The following is a 17,195-nucleotide window of genomic DNA, read 5'->3' on the forward strand; positions in this document are numbered from 1 at the left end:
CAGTGCCACCTGGACCGTCAACAAAAAAGAATGAACTTTGTGATGGAGCATCGCTATTTCTGTAGATTACTGAAACAATCTCGTCATAAATGACACGTTGCTCCGAATTTAAACTGCCATTTTCTTGGCCTTCATATACGACAACATTGATTGCTAAATCATCCACATCATACTGGCCAATTTCGTGATCATACAAATTTTGAGCCCTTGCAACATACGCATTGTAGGTAGATGGATCGGGTTGGGGTAATTCAGGAAAATTTGCTATATCCTTGTAGTTCTTGAGCAATCGATTTGCAATGTCAATGATTGTCAGATTTGTAATATAGTCATTATCCTGATCACTTAAATCAATTGGACAGCCTTCAGAATCAACACCATGGTTTGGGAGGCTTTGGCGATAAGTGTACTCAAAATCAGCCGAAAGATTATCTCTGTGATTGTCCCAAATTGCTTTGTAGTTAGGAACAAAGTTAAAAATAAGAAGAACAGAAAAAAGTTCTCGAATTTTTGCTGAACTGGAGCAAAGCATAAAAGCTTCAGTCATGGCTCTATCCCACTCTTTTCCATCTTCTAACAAATTAAGAGCTTGTGCTGCTTCTCGAAATGTTGCCCACTGGGTGGTACCGGTCGATCGAACGCCATCTTCATCATAAGAATCAGTGGTTTTGAGTTGATCGAATCCTGTAGCGCCTTTTACATGTAAAAGCAGTAATCGCAGACAGTACCTTTCAATGTCAGTAGCTGATATGAAGTACATTCTACCAATTGGAGGAAACTTCTGGTGATTGCGTCGTCTTTTCCATAAATGGGTCTTGGCGTCTTGGACATAATGAGCTGGTATATCATTGTAAAGAATAGACCTGGCATAAATATCATCACGATTTAGCTGAAAATAAGCAGTCAAGGTTGTCTGTTTTTCCATGGCCCGTTGTATTTCGAAATTACTTGCACCCTCGACAAAAGTGACATTCTGCTGATTAGGCAAATGAATAGCCAATCTTTTTATCGAAGGCTGACACGAATGAGTACGTTTACCCATGATACGCCAGCATGCCGAACGCTCAACCAGCTCGTTATTTCATCCAGTTCGTCATCTGGTAAAATGACAGCTGGAGTGTCGGTTGCCATATTGATAGGAGTGGTCTGAGCAGGTAACACTGCAATTTGTGCCCGATCTGATCCCTTGTAAATATACTTGAACAGGTATTTAATGGCCTGATTTCCAGCACAAAATTCAACATTGATGTGGGTGTTGTACTTAACAGCAAGATATAAGTTGTGAGGAACAACCCACCGATTATCAGCGTGGTACCCATTTGGAAAAAGAACAAAAAGATTTGTGGGGCGTCTTCTATATTTTGCAAACCCCTTTTCATCAATGAGAGTTGCGTGGTACATATCTTTTGGAAAGTGTTTACTGCATGATTTGTCTTTGTTATCCCGACACATTCTTACTTTACCATGGGAATCAGTTAAAGAGATACTACATGGGGTATGCATCATATGTTTTGTAATTGTTTTGTAGGCCTTAGGAAAACGAATAGGATCAGGGATTTCAGCAGAAATATATTTATCAATATCGCGAGGAGTATGTAGTTTAGAACACTCAGCAAGGATGATTACAACATGGGCGTGGGGTAGACCACGTTTCTGATACTCAATAACATGGATTAAGCCCTTAACCTTTCCGAATATCATTTTATCTTTGATATCGATGAATATTTCTTTTGGTTTTAAGTCGAAAACTCGGCAGATTAAATCGGGTCGATCCGAAGGGACCTCACCTGGTAACAACTCATCAACAATTTCTTTCCAATTTGGATTGCAAGTAATTGTTACAAATAAATCTGGCTTTCCCAGCGCTCTAACAACAGCCATGGCATCCTGTTGCATTTGATGTAGGGCCCTTGGCGAGCCTGTATGGCTGGAAGGTAAAATAACTCTCTTGCCAATCGATTCTCTACTCATATCAACATCTACTTGCACATCCGCTAATCCAGAATACAACTCAGAACGTAAAATACTTTGATTCGTACGTAAGTAATACAATCGACGGCCTTCAATTTTGCAATACATATCCACGATATACAGATAAAACAATCTACCAAAATGACATGTCATTGTTTCTCCAGGTCGTACTTGCAATCGATGCTGGTAAAATTGATTTAATGACACCGATTTTTGTGTCATTCGGTTACTGCTTAAACTCTGCTCATCCCTTTCTTGATTTCTTTGAATGACCTCATTGTCTAAATTCAGTTCCAAATTAGTGTTCCATCCGTCATCACCTCCAGGGAACATCAATGCAAAATGTAAGGAATCGTATAAACTGTGACAGTCATTCATTTTTTTGGGAAATCCATTTACAGTTGAAAAGACGACGACTTCTCTACTACCTTTCGTGATTTCATCCGGTACTGTTGCATCCGCAATATATGCTGCAACTTCGTCTGCAATAGGCACATCGTATTGCCGACCAAGTCCAGGGTTTCCGCGTACATAAACATACAAATCTTTGGCACCATTTTGGCCATCAACTGTGTTTGCCGAAAATCTTTGTCTAGCATTTTCAAAAAGACTGGCATACGGTGATACGTCATCCATCATTTGATTCAACTGAGCAACCAACTGACGATCCAAAACTTCATTGAAATTGATATGCTGCTGGACGCGTAAGTTAGGATCACTGAAGTAAACCTGAGCAAAAACAGGCTTTCTGTCAGGAGCGGACAGGCGGACAGGGCAGACAGAAGAATACTTGCTTACAAGAACAAAGAAATAAATAATAATTATTATTTTTATTATAAGAGAGAGAGAGAGAGAGAGAGAGAGAAAGAAGAAAAGAGGAGAGAGGGTTGTTAGATAATATATCTGATGAAGGGGAAGAAAGAAGAGGGAAAGTTAGGCTATATTTATAGTAAAGGATTGTATAGATATTTAGCATAAAAATAAGCAATGACAAAGTTTAGTAAGTCATTACTTATTTATGACACATATTCGATGATTGATAGCTGACACGTAGATGACAAGGTGCTGACAAAGAATTACCAAAATTAATGCGTCTACGTGACACGATCATGACAGAATCCCCCTCTTTAGGTTGAGCTCTGCGATAACCTTGAAGGACGGGAAGGGTGAGCTTGGTGAAATTGCTTGAGAAGTTGCTTGCAATGGGTGAGGTTTTTTGCTGGTTCCCAAGTACGATCCATAGTAGAATATCCTTTCCAATGTACAAAATATTGAAGTTGTTTGCGGTGAATCTTGGAATCGACAATATATTCAACCTCATATTCTTGATGTTCGTTAATGGTTACAGGAGGAGGTTCTTTAGGTGAGCGACCAGGGATCAAATCTTTTTTGTACGGCTCTAATAAGTTGGTGTGAAAAACGGGATAAATGTGCATTGAACTGGGCAATTCTAGCTTGAAGGATCTTGCGCCAACAAGTTGTATTATTTTGAAGGGGCCTAAACGTCTATAGTCCAGTTTTCCTGTTGGGCGTTGAGTTTTGATGTTTTTTGTTGACAACCAAACTTTATCACCTAGTTTGTAAATTGGGCCTTGAATTACTCGCTTATCATGGAAGTGTATATGTCGTTCCTGAGCTAGCGCGATATTAAATTTCATTTCTTCGTGAAGATCATGCAATTTTTGGAGTCTTTGGTCTGCGGGGGAGTTGTCTTTATTTGTTACTGGTAATGTAATTGATAAACGCGGATGATAGCCATACACTGCATAAAATGGTGAATGCTCTGTTGTTGAATGTTTAGCATTGTTATAAGCAAATTGTGCTATAGGTAAATAGGTGCTCCAATTCGACTGTTGGTAGTTGATGTAACATCGAAGGTATTGTTCTAAAACTGAGTTTACTCTTTCTGTTTGACCATCGGTTTGGGGGTGGAACGCAGTAGATAATTTTTGTTGAACTTGAAGGCCTTTTAAAATTGCTTGTGTAAATTTGGAAGTGAAAGTGACCCCTCGATCAGAAACCACATCAACCGGGACTCCAAAGTGACAAAATACATGCTTCAGAAACAATTCGGAAGTACCTTCAGCGTCTATTTGATTTGTACAAGGAATAAATAACGCCATTTTAGAAAATCGATCAACAAAGACGCAAATAGCAGTAAAGCCGTCTGAAGGGGGTAGCTGAGTAATAAAGTCAACCGAGATGGATGTCCAAGGGGACTCGGGTATAGGCAATGGTTTGAGCAAGCCATAAGGTTTATGGTGACTATTCTTGTTTCTAATGCAGGTGTCACAACCATGAACATAATCCTTTATGTACTTTCGCATACCAGGCCAGTAATAGTTTCGAGCAACTAAATCATGTGTCTTGGCATTTCCAAAGTGGCCGGCCGCAGGAGTATCATGGCATTCGTATAATATATTTCTTTTTAAGTCTTGGGAGTCTGGTACACAGATGGAGCCTTTAAAAAATAGAATATTGTCGACGAATGAGTATTGGTTGTCATTATCTGGATCATTTACTATATCTTGAATAATTGATGCAAAAACAGGGTCCTTGGGTAGTAGCTTAATAATTTGATTTACGATCTTATTTTCGGTATGATCCAAGTTGGTAGTGCTGATGGTATTGATAAATGTATTGGGGCGTAATAGTGTCATTGGCGTTTTTCCACGGTAGTCATCCCCCTCCAAAGGTTTATCTTTTCGAGATAAAGCATCCGCAGCAGCATTTTTATGAGCGGGACGATAAGAAATAACAAAGTTATAATCACCAAGGAATTCGGCCCATCGAACCTGGCGACGGCTGAGATTACGAGTTGTTGTAAAGTACTCAAGATTTTTATGATCAGTTAACACAATAGTTGCTTCATGAGAAAACTCGAGATAGTGGCGCCATTGTTTAAATGCAGCGATTATAGCAAGAAGTTCTTTATCGTATATTTGGTAGTTCTGTTCGGCAGGCAGGAGTTTGCGAGAGAAGAAGGCGATGGGATGATTGACGCCAGAGCTGTCAGGTTGATTGCAGACGGCACCAATTGCGTAATCCGACGCATCGGTTTCGATAATACAAGGCAATATAGGATTAAAATGAGCCAACACAGGATTGGAGGTAATGATACGAATTAAGAGTTGAAATGAATGGTTGGCGTCGTCGTTCCAGTGAAACTTGACATCCTTTTTAAGTAGTGCAGTGATTGGAACGCAAACCTTGGAGTAATTCAATACAAATCGACGATAGAAATTAGTAAGGCCTAAGAAAACTTGTATGTCATGAACGCTGGAGGGAGTTTTCCAATTTTTGATGGCTTCAACCTTTTCGGGGTCCATAGCTATATTGGAAGGGCTGATCACAAAACCTAGGAACTGAACCGTAAATACGTCAAACTCACACTTTTCAAGCTTGAGAGACAGCTGAGCATCTTGCAATTTTTGTAGGACCAATTTAACATGATGAGTATGTTCGGCTAAGGTGGAAGAATAAATAAGAAGATCGTCAAGATAGACAACAACAAAGGTATCAAGGTATTCTCGTAACACATCATTCACAAATGCTTGGAAGGTGGCTGGGGCGTTTCGGAGCCCAAAAGGCATGACGGTGTATTCAAAATGTCCGTAACGCGTGCGAAAAGCTGTTTTCCACTCTTCTCCAGAAGCAATTCGTACAAGATTATACGCGCCACGCATGTCCAATTTTGTAAAAACAACACCAGAATGCAAGCGATCAAGAGTTTCAGAGATCAAAGGAAGTGGACAACGATTTGGGATGGTGACTTTGTTCAAGCCTCGGTAATCTACGCAAAGTCTGAGAGTAAGATCCTTTTTCTTTACAAATAATACGGGAGCTCCAGCTGGAGATTCAGAACGTCGAATAAAGCCACGAGCAAGATTTTCTTGAATGTAGGTGTAGAGGGTGTCGAGTTCAAGCTTGGACAAGTTATATAGTGGACCAAATGGTACCTCAGAATCAGGGGTCAATGGCATGGTGTGATCATATGGTCGATGAGGTGGTAACCGATCGGCTTCTTTTTTTGAAAAGACAATGGCAAATTCTTTGTATTTATCAGGTAGTTGGATTGTTGATGTTGGGAGAATATTATTTGAGCTAATATTTTTTATTTCTTGAGTAGACTGAGTTGTTGATACATTGTCGTGGTAAGTAACTTGAGTGATATCTTGAGTGTTTTCTGGAGTAGCAACAGTATTCGAGTGGTTACTAAATTGTTTAAGATCTCGATAGGCATTTTTGATTGTGTCCATATCCGATGATTTGCAGGGTTCAGAAGAGTAGTTGTCCTTAATAGGGATTGTCTTTATTTGAATTGATGATACGATGGAAGGGGAAGGAATATAGCTATGGGAATTATTTTTATCAAGATTGTTATCAGAGTGCTTGGTAACAGATGCGGAGCAGGGCAATACGAGGAGGTTATCTTGGTACGGATCAATAATGGGAATTTGGCTTACACTATTATACTTGGATGGACTACAAACTCGGAACAAACAGGTGAGAACCATGATATTGTCTCTATGATGGAATGCAGGACTGTGGATTTTTAACCAATTCATTCCAAGGATGATGGGATGAGCAGAGTTTTCAAGGTGGCGCAAAGTAATATATTCTTCGTGGTGGGTTTCAGCAAGTTGCAAAAAGACGTTGGATTTCATGTTGCTGGTTTGTACGGAGCTATCAGCGAAGCGAAAGGTGGTAGGATTGTTACACGAGACGGCAGGAAGACCGGTTTTACGCACAAGAGATGCATCAATGAAAGATGAGGAAGCGCCTGAATCGACTAAAGCCGTAGTGGTAAACATAATATCGTCAAGTTTAATGGTCACAGGAATCACGAGCAAGTTATCATCCAAACTTTCAGTAACATATAAAATATCCTTGGCGTTGCACTGATCGATACTTGCCCTTTTTTCTTGTATGTTACTTTTTAATAAATCCAATAATTGGTCATCGGATTTGCGTTTCTTGGACTGGGTGATAAGATTGATGGGGGTGGTGTGGACGATAGGCGTAATAGAATTTATAGATACGGGGTGGCTGTTTTCGTCAATCAAAATGGTAGAGATGGTAGGGTGATTGTTACGAGAAGTTTTGGCTGGGCATGAATTTGTGAAATGACCATCCTGGCCGCAGTACATGCATAGTTGATTACGTCTACGTCTATCTTTTTCGGCTTCAGTAAGTGGCTGGTACTTACGAGAGGGAGAAACATTGATATTGGTAATGTCCATAGGAGTAGGTGAGGTACTGGGTGCAGCATCGTTGGTAATTCGTGAGTGGTGATTGGATGGGCGATTGGTACTGGCATTCTTTTGCTTTTGACGATGGAATAATCTGTTGTCGATATCGATGGATGCATTAAGTAGTACAGTCAGATCTTGGATTGGATCACGTCGGGCTAATTCATCCTTGATGTTTTCCTTCAAGTTCAACATGTATTGTGATACTAAAGCATCATTGTTCCAAGTAAGTTGCATGGATATACGTCGGAATTCGGTGGCATAAATTGCGGCAGGACCAGTTTGCTTCAAAAGACGGATCTCGGCTTCTGCGTTCACTACTGGGTTAGTGTCACCAAACGTGGTTTTAATTACCTTCTTAAAATGGGCGTAGCTAGTGAAGATTTCTTGGGGTTGATCCTTGTCATCCATGTTTTTGATATAAGGTTGCATAAAGTTAAATGCACTTCCAGAAAGACAGTTGATAGCATAGAGAATTTTGGTACGGTCACTATTGAAGCGAAGTTCGTCGGCAGCAAAAATAAGAGATAATTGGACAAAGAAGGAATCACAGTAACTTGGATTACCGCTAAAAGGAGTTGGTGGTTTTAAACGTAAGGATGAAGATTGATAATGTTGGGACTTCAGGACAACGTTGTTGGCAATGTAATCGTGAATTTCGGTACCTAGGTCAATAATTTGTTGACGGTGTTGTTGTTCCATGGCTTGCATACGTTGTTCCAACGAGCGGTTGATGTCGAGAATTTCGTTTTGTCGTTGGATCATGCTGTCCAGGGCTTGGACTTGTTCCTCGGTAAGGTTGGTCATGGTTTGGGATACGATAGTTGTATAGATTTGGAATCAGGAGAAAATTCGGACACAGAGGGCAGAAAAGGAAGTATTCAAAATAGTTATTTTGATCAGATATAATGTCAGGAGCGGACAGGCGGACAGGGCAGACAGAAGAATACTTGCTTACAAGAACAAAGAAATAAATAATAATTATTATTTTTATTATAAGAGAGAGAGAGAGAGAGAGAGAGAGAAAGAAGAAAAGAGGAGAGAGGGTTGTTAGATAATATATCTGATGAAGGGGAAGAAAGAAGAGGGAAAGTTAGGCTATATTTATAGTAAAGGATTGTATAGATATTTAGCATAAAAATAAGCAATGACAAAGTTTAGTAAGTCATTACTTATTTATGACACATATTCGATGATTGATAGCTGACACGTAGATGACAAGGTGCTGACAAAGAATTACCAAAATTAATGCGTCTACGTGACACGATCATGACACTTTCTACCTTCAGTGACAGTTAATGGGGCAGATCGGTGGTAAGTTCCTCCTTGGATTCTGAACGTGAACGATCCTTGATTTGATCCACTGAACATCTCATCCTCGTGATCGGCTCCAAATGAGGTAAATGCAAAAGCATTATTGTACATTCTGATATTTTTTCTGAACTCAGTACTGGTAGGATGCTCACCTGTCAAAAGTTTTTGCATGAGAATGGTTGGCATAGCTACGATATCAATTTTGACTTTTCCATTACTGCAGCAAAAAGAAAATTTTTGATTGGTCGCTTGTTCTTCTTTAAACAGCATAGCATGGCAATAAGGGCATCTTTCTGTCATCCCTTGTAAATTATGGCGTCCATAAAAATCTGAAGTTGCATCTCCACGGTATATACCTCTACGCTCACGAAGAAGATTTGCCTCTTCAAAATTTTCATGACAGGCACGATTTAGGTCATGATCTCTGGCTAAAAAAAAAAAAAAAAAAAAAAAAGGTTCAGGATACTTGTTTTTGCGTTCATTTTCTATTTTACCTGTTGAAGAAGATGTTGGTTCACTTTCTGGATCAGTGTTGCTGGTAGCGTCATTCTGGATCTCAGGGTCTTCGTTCGAGTTTCTATTACCGTTACTGAATCTCGGAGCTCTGGGAATGTTGATTCGACTGGAGTGTCTTCCACCTCTGGGTTTAGCTGACTCTGCTGCATTGAGTCTTGCTCTGCCTCGACGTCGAGGACTACTTCCATCGAAATGAATAAATTCGTGATCACCAATGTTAGACATTTGTTATTGTTCGTGAAAAAAGGGGTTGAACAAAGTTAACGCTTTTTTATTTTTTATTTATAGTTGTGACACCCAATATTCGGAAACAGCTAATCAATAATTTTTTTTCACTCAATCTTTTATGTACTGTGTTGGTCGGGACTTACAGCCCCTCCCAGCTCACTCAATGCTAATCATTATTTTTTCACTCAATGGTTTATGTACCGTGTTGGTCGGGACTTACAGCCCCTCCCAGCTCACTCAATGCTAATCATTATTTTTTTCACTCAATGTTTTATGTACTGTGTAGGTCGGGACTTACAGCCCCTCCCAGCTCACTCAATGCTAATCATTATTTTTTTCACTCAATGTTTTATCTACTGTGTAGGTCGGGACTTACAGCCCCTCCCAGCTCACTCAATGCTAATCATTATTTTTTCACTCAATCTTTTATGTACCGTGTTGGTCGGGACTTACAGCCCCTCCCAGCTCAGTAAGTGTTTATTATACTCATACATGTCTGTTGCTTCGACCTGCGCTTCGCTTGGCCGCGCAAAAAAAAAAAAAAAAGAACAGTCCAAATTACTAAATAAGGTATATACTGCAAAGTCAAAACAATCATTATAATATTGATAAAAGACAAGGAGGATCCGTCTAGTTGAATAGTTAATTTCGGCTTTTATATGAGGTTATTAGTAGTCACAATAATTTCAATTATTGTGGATTGTGATCGTGTAACCTAATTCGACTACGGTACAATATGGCTAAATACCACATAATGATAGTATTTTCCCCTTTTTTGTTTTATGCCTTCACTTTAATCGCGTTACAGGATGTTTTCATTCAAAGCAGCTGTTTTTTATCACTTTTTTAATCCAATAAAATTTTATTATTTTGATATTACATAATACGCCTTTTTAATGCTTTTTTACCCCCCAATCGACCGCTTAAAAGACCCCCCAACACCCCCCAGCTCCCATCCCCCCATTTATTAGAAAGGAAATCTTTTGATCCATGATGTTTACAAATAAACCTGCAACCAAATCCTCTGCGTGTGTAATAAGTTGGTAGAAAAGATCTCCAAAAATTTGGGTGCCCAAGGGCACCCAGATTTAGTTGAATTAAATGCAAAATTCGGTCAATTAAATGATCATTTCTGAACAATGGCCCAACTATGGCTATACGGTCAACTTTTTTTTTTAGACGTTTGTGTAGACTTTGTCCAAACTTTTCTATTCGACATTTCACAAAGTTGACATTCCTAATTAAACCAACATAGTTTTCAAGATGTAAAATCCTTTTTAATATTGTTGTCCCTTATTTACGATTATCAAAGTTATTGCATACGACATCACCAATCTTCAATACTGTTACTTTGAAATATATTCCCGTTAGGCAAAGACGAAAAAACCAGTTGTGGCAAAAGCGGTATTCACTAGTTAATTTAAATAAAGTCTTATAAAGTCGATGAGACACAAATAAAGGATCTTTATTAATTTGATAAAAAGCGAAGAAGGATCTTAATTGACCGGGATAGCTTCTTTGTAATTATTGCGGATTCTTAATATAGGGACTCTACGATCTCGAGATGGACGTCATCAGTACAATTATGATTGTACTGAGATTTAATCTCATATGAATATCTGTTTAAGAGAGAAGATTATACATATCAAGTGTTTATATCTTCTCAAATACGACACCAGTAATTTGGGAAGTCGCTTTGCATATTGTTAGAAAAATAATGAGAGGTTTTACAACATATCTGTCTTAATTTCTTATATAGACTTTGCTACGAACGTCATTGTTTATCTAATTTACTTGTTCCTTGTTAAGTTGGTGCATACAATTCGGATTTGTTACGTTTGTTGTATGAGATTTACTCGCTCCCAGATTCAACTTTTATAAGCATGCACATACAGGTAACACGACAATTGAGGGCATTATCAGTAAAAAAGATTATTTAAATACCATCCAATGCAGCGGCATTTTAGGCTGCTATAACCAAAGATTCATAGTCACTTTTCGACATTGAATTACTGATTCTATAAACCCCGTGGACTAATGGTCTAAAGTAATCATAAAGCAAAACCATTTTATGACTTCAACAACTCTGAGTTGTTGTAGCGAGCTTCCCTTTTTAATAGTTTGATGAATAATAAAATCGAAAGAATAAAATTTGTCACAAAAGCATCAGTTTCTTTATTTTACAGTAGTCGCTCGATTTAAGGGTGACCAGAAATTTCGGAAATCTCACCCTTAAATAGAAAATACCCTTATATCGAAAATCGTGACCACTCTTTATAAAACAGTCACCGGGCGCCAGCTGGTGCTAAATTTTGAATATCTTATATAATAAAACTTTGGATACACTTTGTCAATCCTTGCATATCTTTATTTTATTCAATATGAGCCATACACGTTTACGTCTTACAATTTCCCAAAAAATTGAAATTTTAATTCAGTTTGGAATGGGAAACACCAATCAGATAGAGCTCGGAAAATGGGCACAAAAAAAGTTTGATTTAATAAAACCTCTTTCACAACAAACTGTGTCAAACATCATCAACAATGCCGATCAGTTGCATTCTAACATTGTTGTTATCAAGAATAGCAAGAGTTTGAAGCTACCCAAGTATCCTCAACTTGACGAAGAAGTGGAAAAATTCGTCAACCATATGAATGACTGCAGCATACCAGTAAACCGTGCCTGTATCATCGAGTATGTCAAGCGTATCGCTCGTTCAAAGTACTCCATCACTGAAGATATCACTTTCTCTGACGGATGGCTTTCCAAGGTCTTTAAACGCCTTGGTTTAAAATGTAGACCTACCCATGGTGAATGTGCTTCTGTTGATGTCAATTCACAAAGTATTCAAGATCAGCTTGAAAAAATTCGGGAAGAACTGACGGATTATCCTCTTGCTGATATCATGAACTTTGACGAGACAGGATTGTATTACAATCAACCACCAAGAAGAACAATTTGCTCGCAACCACTTGGTGGATTAAAGAAGAGTAAGACCCGTGAGACTGTGGGGCTACTTTGCAATGCGGATGGTACGTACAAAGGCCATCCCATTGTAATTGGGCAATTCAAAAGCCCTCGTTGCTTCAAGGAAAACCCGAAGATGCTTTCCATGACAGCCATTGGTACCCGTCGATACGTGGAGTACCACCACTCGCCTAAAGCTTGGATGACTACCGAGATCTTCTCGGCTTATGTCAAAAAACTGGACATTGCTTTTGGTCGAGAGAGTAGAAAAGTGGCTCTACTTTTAGACAATGCCTCAATGCATAAGTTGAAGTTCAAGCCGGTGAACATAAAGTTGGTGTTTCTTCCTGCCAACACAACGAGTATGTTGCAAGCTCTCGATGCAGGTAGACAAAATAAACAAGGATACAGTGCATCTATTTTACAATGAACAATTTTTGGCTCCGATTTTTCAAAAAAAAATAAAAACTCTATCTCCTCGATGAATTCAACAGGTATCCAAAATCCGGCTCTATTACATTCTTTATTAGAGAGTTCTCCACAGACTAATAGAGCCGGAATTTTTTTTTTCACACAAAATTTTTTACAGATGGCAAAACAAAATTGGCCATTTACAGTGGGGAGACCCAAAGATGTCCGGGAGGTGTTTTACAGTGCAAAAATTCATAAAAATCCAACGGATATATCCCGGTTAAACATTTTCCCGCGATAAATTAGATTTCTCTGTCAAAAAATATGAAAATCACCAGTCTAAAAATCCGACTTTTAAGTTCTGAAAATGTCCGTTTTAACGAAAATTGTTCATTGTAAAATAGATGCACTGTACTGTTTTTTAAGTCGAAGTACTAATTTTATTTCACTTTATTTAGGAATTATTGCCAACTTTAAGGCTTACTTTCGCTCCCAACAGTATATGAGAAGTCTTGATTTGTTCGCCAGCAAACAGTTAGAAAACTTGGACGTTTAAAACATGAATCAGGTGCAAGCCATGTTTTTCTTGGCCAATGCTTGGTTAAAGGTAACGCCTGAGACAATAAAGAATTGTTGGAGGCATACCGATATCTTGGGATTTAAAGAGAACCCTGACACGTTGGCTTTGCCACCCACTGTCCCCTTGCCTCTGGAAGATAACGTTGTCCAGGAGATCAACAATTTGTTGCCCGATCTTCCTGGTAATTCAGACAACGAGATCACTGATGTCAGTCAGCTGGATCTGGATTCTGACGAGATGTTTATCATCGATGATGAGGAGATCGTGATGGACGGAGAGGAGGAGATCCCAATGATACCTGAACAGGAGATATACGTCGATATCAATGATTGTAAAAAACGGTTGAGGGAAGCTTATGAGACGATTCTGGCTTTGGATGTGCCTTTGGATGACTTGGACAATCAGTTCCATAGACGTGTTAGAATGAGATTGGCCGAATCTCGTGCTGAAGTAGAAAATTTGAAAGAACAAGCTGATATTCGTCGCTTTTTCCAATAAAAAAATTATTTCTCCTGTCACAAATGACTTTAAAAAATGATGATTTGTTACTGATAAATTTTTTTTTTCGACTGGGCACCAAAAAAAAAAAAAAAAAAAAAAAAAAAACCCAAATATGGTAAAAACCCGTTCGATTTAAGGGTATGGGGAATTGGGATCTCACCCTTAAATAGAATAGTGGTTTAGTGGTGTTGATGCTGGGGACGGAAGTTGTTTTTCAAAAATCCACCCTTAAATAGAAAATACCCTTAAATCGAACACCCTTAAATCGAGCGACTAATGTAATTATTTAGCAATCTGGTTCTCCCCAAAAATTAATAGTTATAATGTTCGATAATGACAACTAGTAAGAGCTATTGGCGCTTTTATTTTTAAAGATTATCCTACTATTCTTCAATTTTAAATAGTTGATTGCACTCGATTTGAATTAGGTGCTATACTTGCTCAATTTTAGGTGTGTTTTGCACATTAAGGCTTGAGTGTTTTGTCGTCATGAGTTTTTTGCAAATTTTGGATTAAGAGCTGAGTTGCCTGTTATCCATGGCGTACTTGTTACCTTTTAGACATATTTTTATTATTCTTTTGAAAGGGACTTTATCATATTTGCCTCTAGGCCGCTACTTTTTTTTTCCAGTAATGTAATTAACTTCTCTAATTTTTTGAATTAGTTTGTTTACCTTACTTATGTAATGTTATTCTGAGAAAAGTGCCAGAGAGACGTTAATTCGAATTCTTTTACATATTAACAGGCACTTTAATAAGTTGCTATGTTAACATAAGCCATATCAACAGTTGCTATCTGTAGAATAAATTGTTAACTTTTTGGTTCGTGTCATTGGATGTTCTAATTAACTATCTCACGTTAGGTCTCACCCGATAACAAAAAACAACATTTTTACATGCAGTAGCTGTTATAGAAGCCGTACGTAATGCTGTTATTTCCTGTATGCAAAAAATTGCAACGTGTATACAGTTAGTATTGTAGAATCCGTTCTATGTGTTGGTTTATCTGGCAGAGATATTATTTTGAAATGCTAAAACTCAGTCTGACTATTATTGCTTCTATCTTGATGTATCAATTTAGTATGTTGGTTTATATAATTTTATATGTTGAAAAACAAACTGAAACAAGAATATGCGTTTATAAAAATTCAAAAGCTTAATTGAATAGAAGATGTTTACTTATCAAACTTTGCTATAACTAGAGCTTTGTAGTTGGCAATTCCTGTTATTTTTCCCTCGTGGACAGGGTAGAAATGGTTTAACTCGCTGAAAACGTGTTGAAGTTTGTACAATTTTTTTTTTTTTACAAAACTTGAATCCACTGTAAAAGCATCAATGGCTTAAAAAAAAGCCAGACATGGACCAAGTTAAAGATTAACATAATAGAATAATACTGTATTTAATAACCATTGTTACAAGGCCTGTACAATAAATTGTCTTCCTTTTTTATTTCTGAATTTCTGAATTTCATAATGCAGGACATTTTTTGTTGTTGTATTACGATTGAAGATATTAACTTTCCAGAAATGTTAGAAACATTTCGTATACTTGTTCTTCTTCGCTGTGTGATATAAATGGGTACACAAAATATTTCCATATATGTCGAGTTAACGAACTCATTTTTGATCTTTGTATTGAGCTGAAACTTTGCCTATATCTTTAAGAAAGCATCAATAAGACCTGGTAAAAATCCCAACGTTTGTAAATCAAAAACTGTTGATATATACCAAAACATTGAAATTTGGTCGCCGTATATAGAAGGTATACAGATGACCATATACGGCGAGTAAATTTTGACACCCTGGGATTAAAATAATATTAAGTGTCATTGCGTATCATGTTCTGAAAAGGTCGTAGTTTTAGTTACAGGTGAATCCTGTAAAAACCCGCGCTTTACTCCAACTTTTTATTTTTCTTTAAATTTTACTCGACATAGATAGAAGGTATACCAAGCTTAAAAAAGGACTAGTACTTTCTTCGAAAGTACAAAAATCTATAAAAAGTGATTTTGCAAACAGGAAGATCAAGAACAACTTACTAAATGTTAAAATTTGGTTCGGTGAAAAAACTACAGCCATAAGGAGAGATCCTTGTTATGTTGTGGAGTGTTGCTGACGGATATAGAAAATACAATAATCATAATGGAGAGCAATCTCTTTGACGGCGATTGTTAAAGTATAGTCATATATGTTGATTAGTGCTGTGGAAGCATGTGTGTGATACACAGTACTATCTGTCATTATTATAAATTCGTAAAATCTTAAACATTAATAAAATCAAGTCCTTTAAACCTAATCGTATCCGAAAGTATAATAGCTGCTCACGCGTTAGTAGTATATTATTATAGTCAAGAAGAAGTCAAATAGAACAGTATCATAACTTTTTTTTATTTTTTTGGAAATAAAAATTTATGTCCTCCAATGAGAATCCTTAGTTTCAACTCAGAAGTTTCTAAATATGGTACCCTTGAGTTAATGAAACTGAAATCGAGTTAATATTACTGGAGAATCTGCTGGAGGTTTTCAGTTTTATTAACATGGGGAGTTATAAATACTGATTTACTTAAAGTTTGATTAACATCAAAAAAGTGAAAACACCTTTTCTTCTAAAATCCTTTTATTATGAACCCCATGTCTGCTAAAAACACCAATTCCAAGAGACCTCTTGTCAGAACTCCCGAAGAAGAAAAATTCGACCAACAAAACAAAGAAACCACTAGTGAAATTCATGTACAAAAGTATATACATAAGAAATCATGCATTATACATACAACAAGATTATTGAAAGATACTTTTATTTAGGATACTGTTATAAATATGTCTGTAGAAGAAGAGCCCAAGAAAGCTCGCAGGGGCCGTCCATCAAAAAGTGACATTCTGAATAGAAGCGTAGTAGCTGCATCTTTTGATAGATCTTCTTCTGGTGGATCGTCTGCTATTTCTTCTGGTTTTTGTTCTTCATCTGCTACTGTCACTCAAGAACATTTAATTGCTTCCCAAAACAATGGATATTTTGACGCTACCGAGTTGGAGCTAGCTATAAAGGCTTTACTGATGAAAGTGCGAGCGAGCACTGCAGCAACTTACAGAATGCCTTTGGAACACTGGAAAGTATGTTACAGCCCATTAAATCTTTTTATTTTTTTTTTTGTTGCTTTTTGTTTTTTTTATATAACAAAATGCTTGTGATAATTGAGAAATAAAAAGGGAAAAGTAATTGGGAAAATAAAGCAAGTAAAGAAATGAGACTCTATAATCCTTTATTATAAGTTGGAGAGTTTGTCATGATAAAAATAGAGGTCCTTTTTATATTCAATTATTACTTCAAGATTTTTCCTGCGCAGATCGAATTGACTATTTACCCGCAAACTGGGAAATGGTAGAATTGGATTTAGAAATCAGTTACATATGAAACATAGCTTATTGTTATATACAAGGAGCTAGTTGACCCATAT

Source organism: Mucor mucedo, assembly GCF_025094135.1.
Source record: "Mucor mucedo strain NRRL 3635 chromosome Unknown EV154scaffold_107, whole genome shotgun sequence".
In the NCBI taxonomy this organism is placed as follows: Eukaryota; Fungi; Mucoromycota; class Mucoromycetes; order Mucorales; family Mucoraceae; genus Mucor; species Mucor mucedo.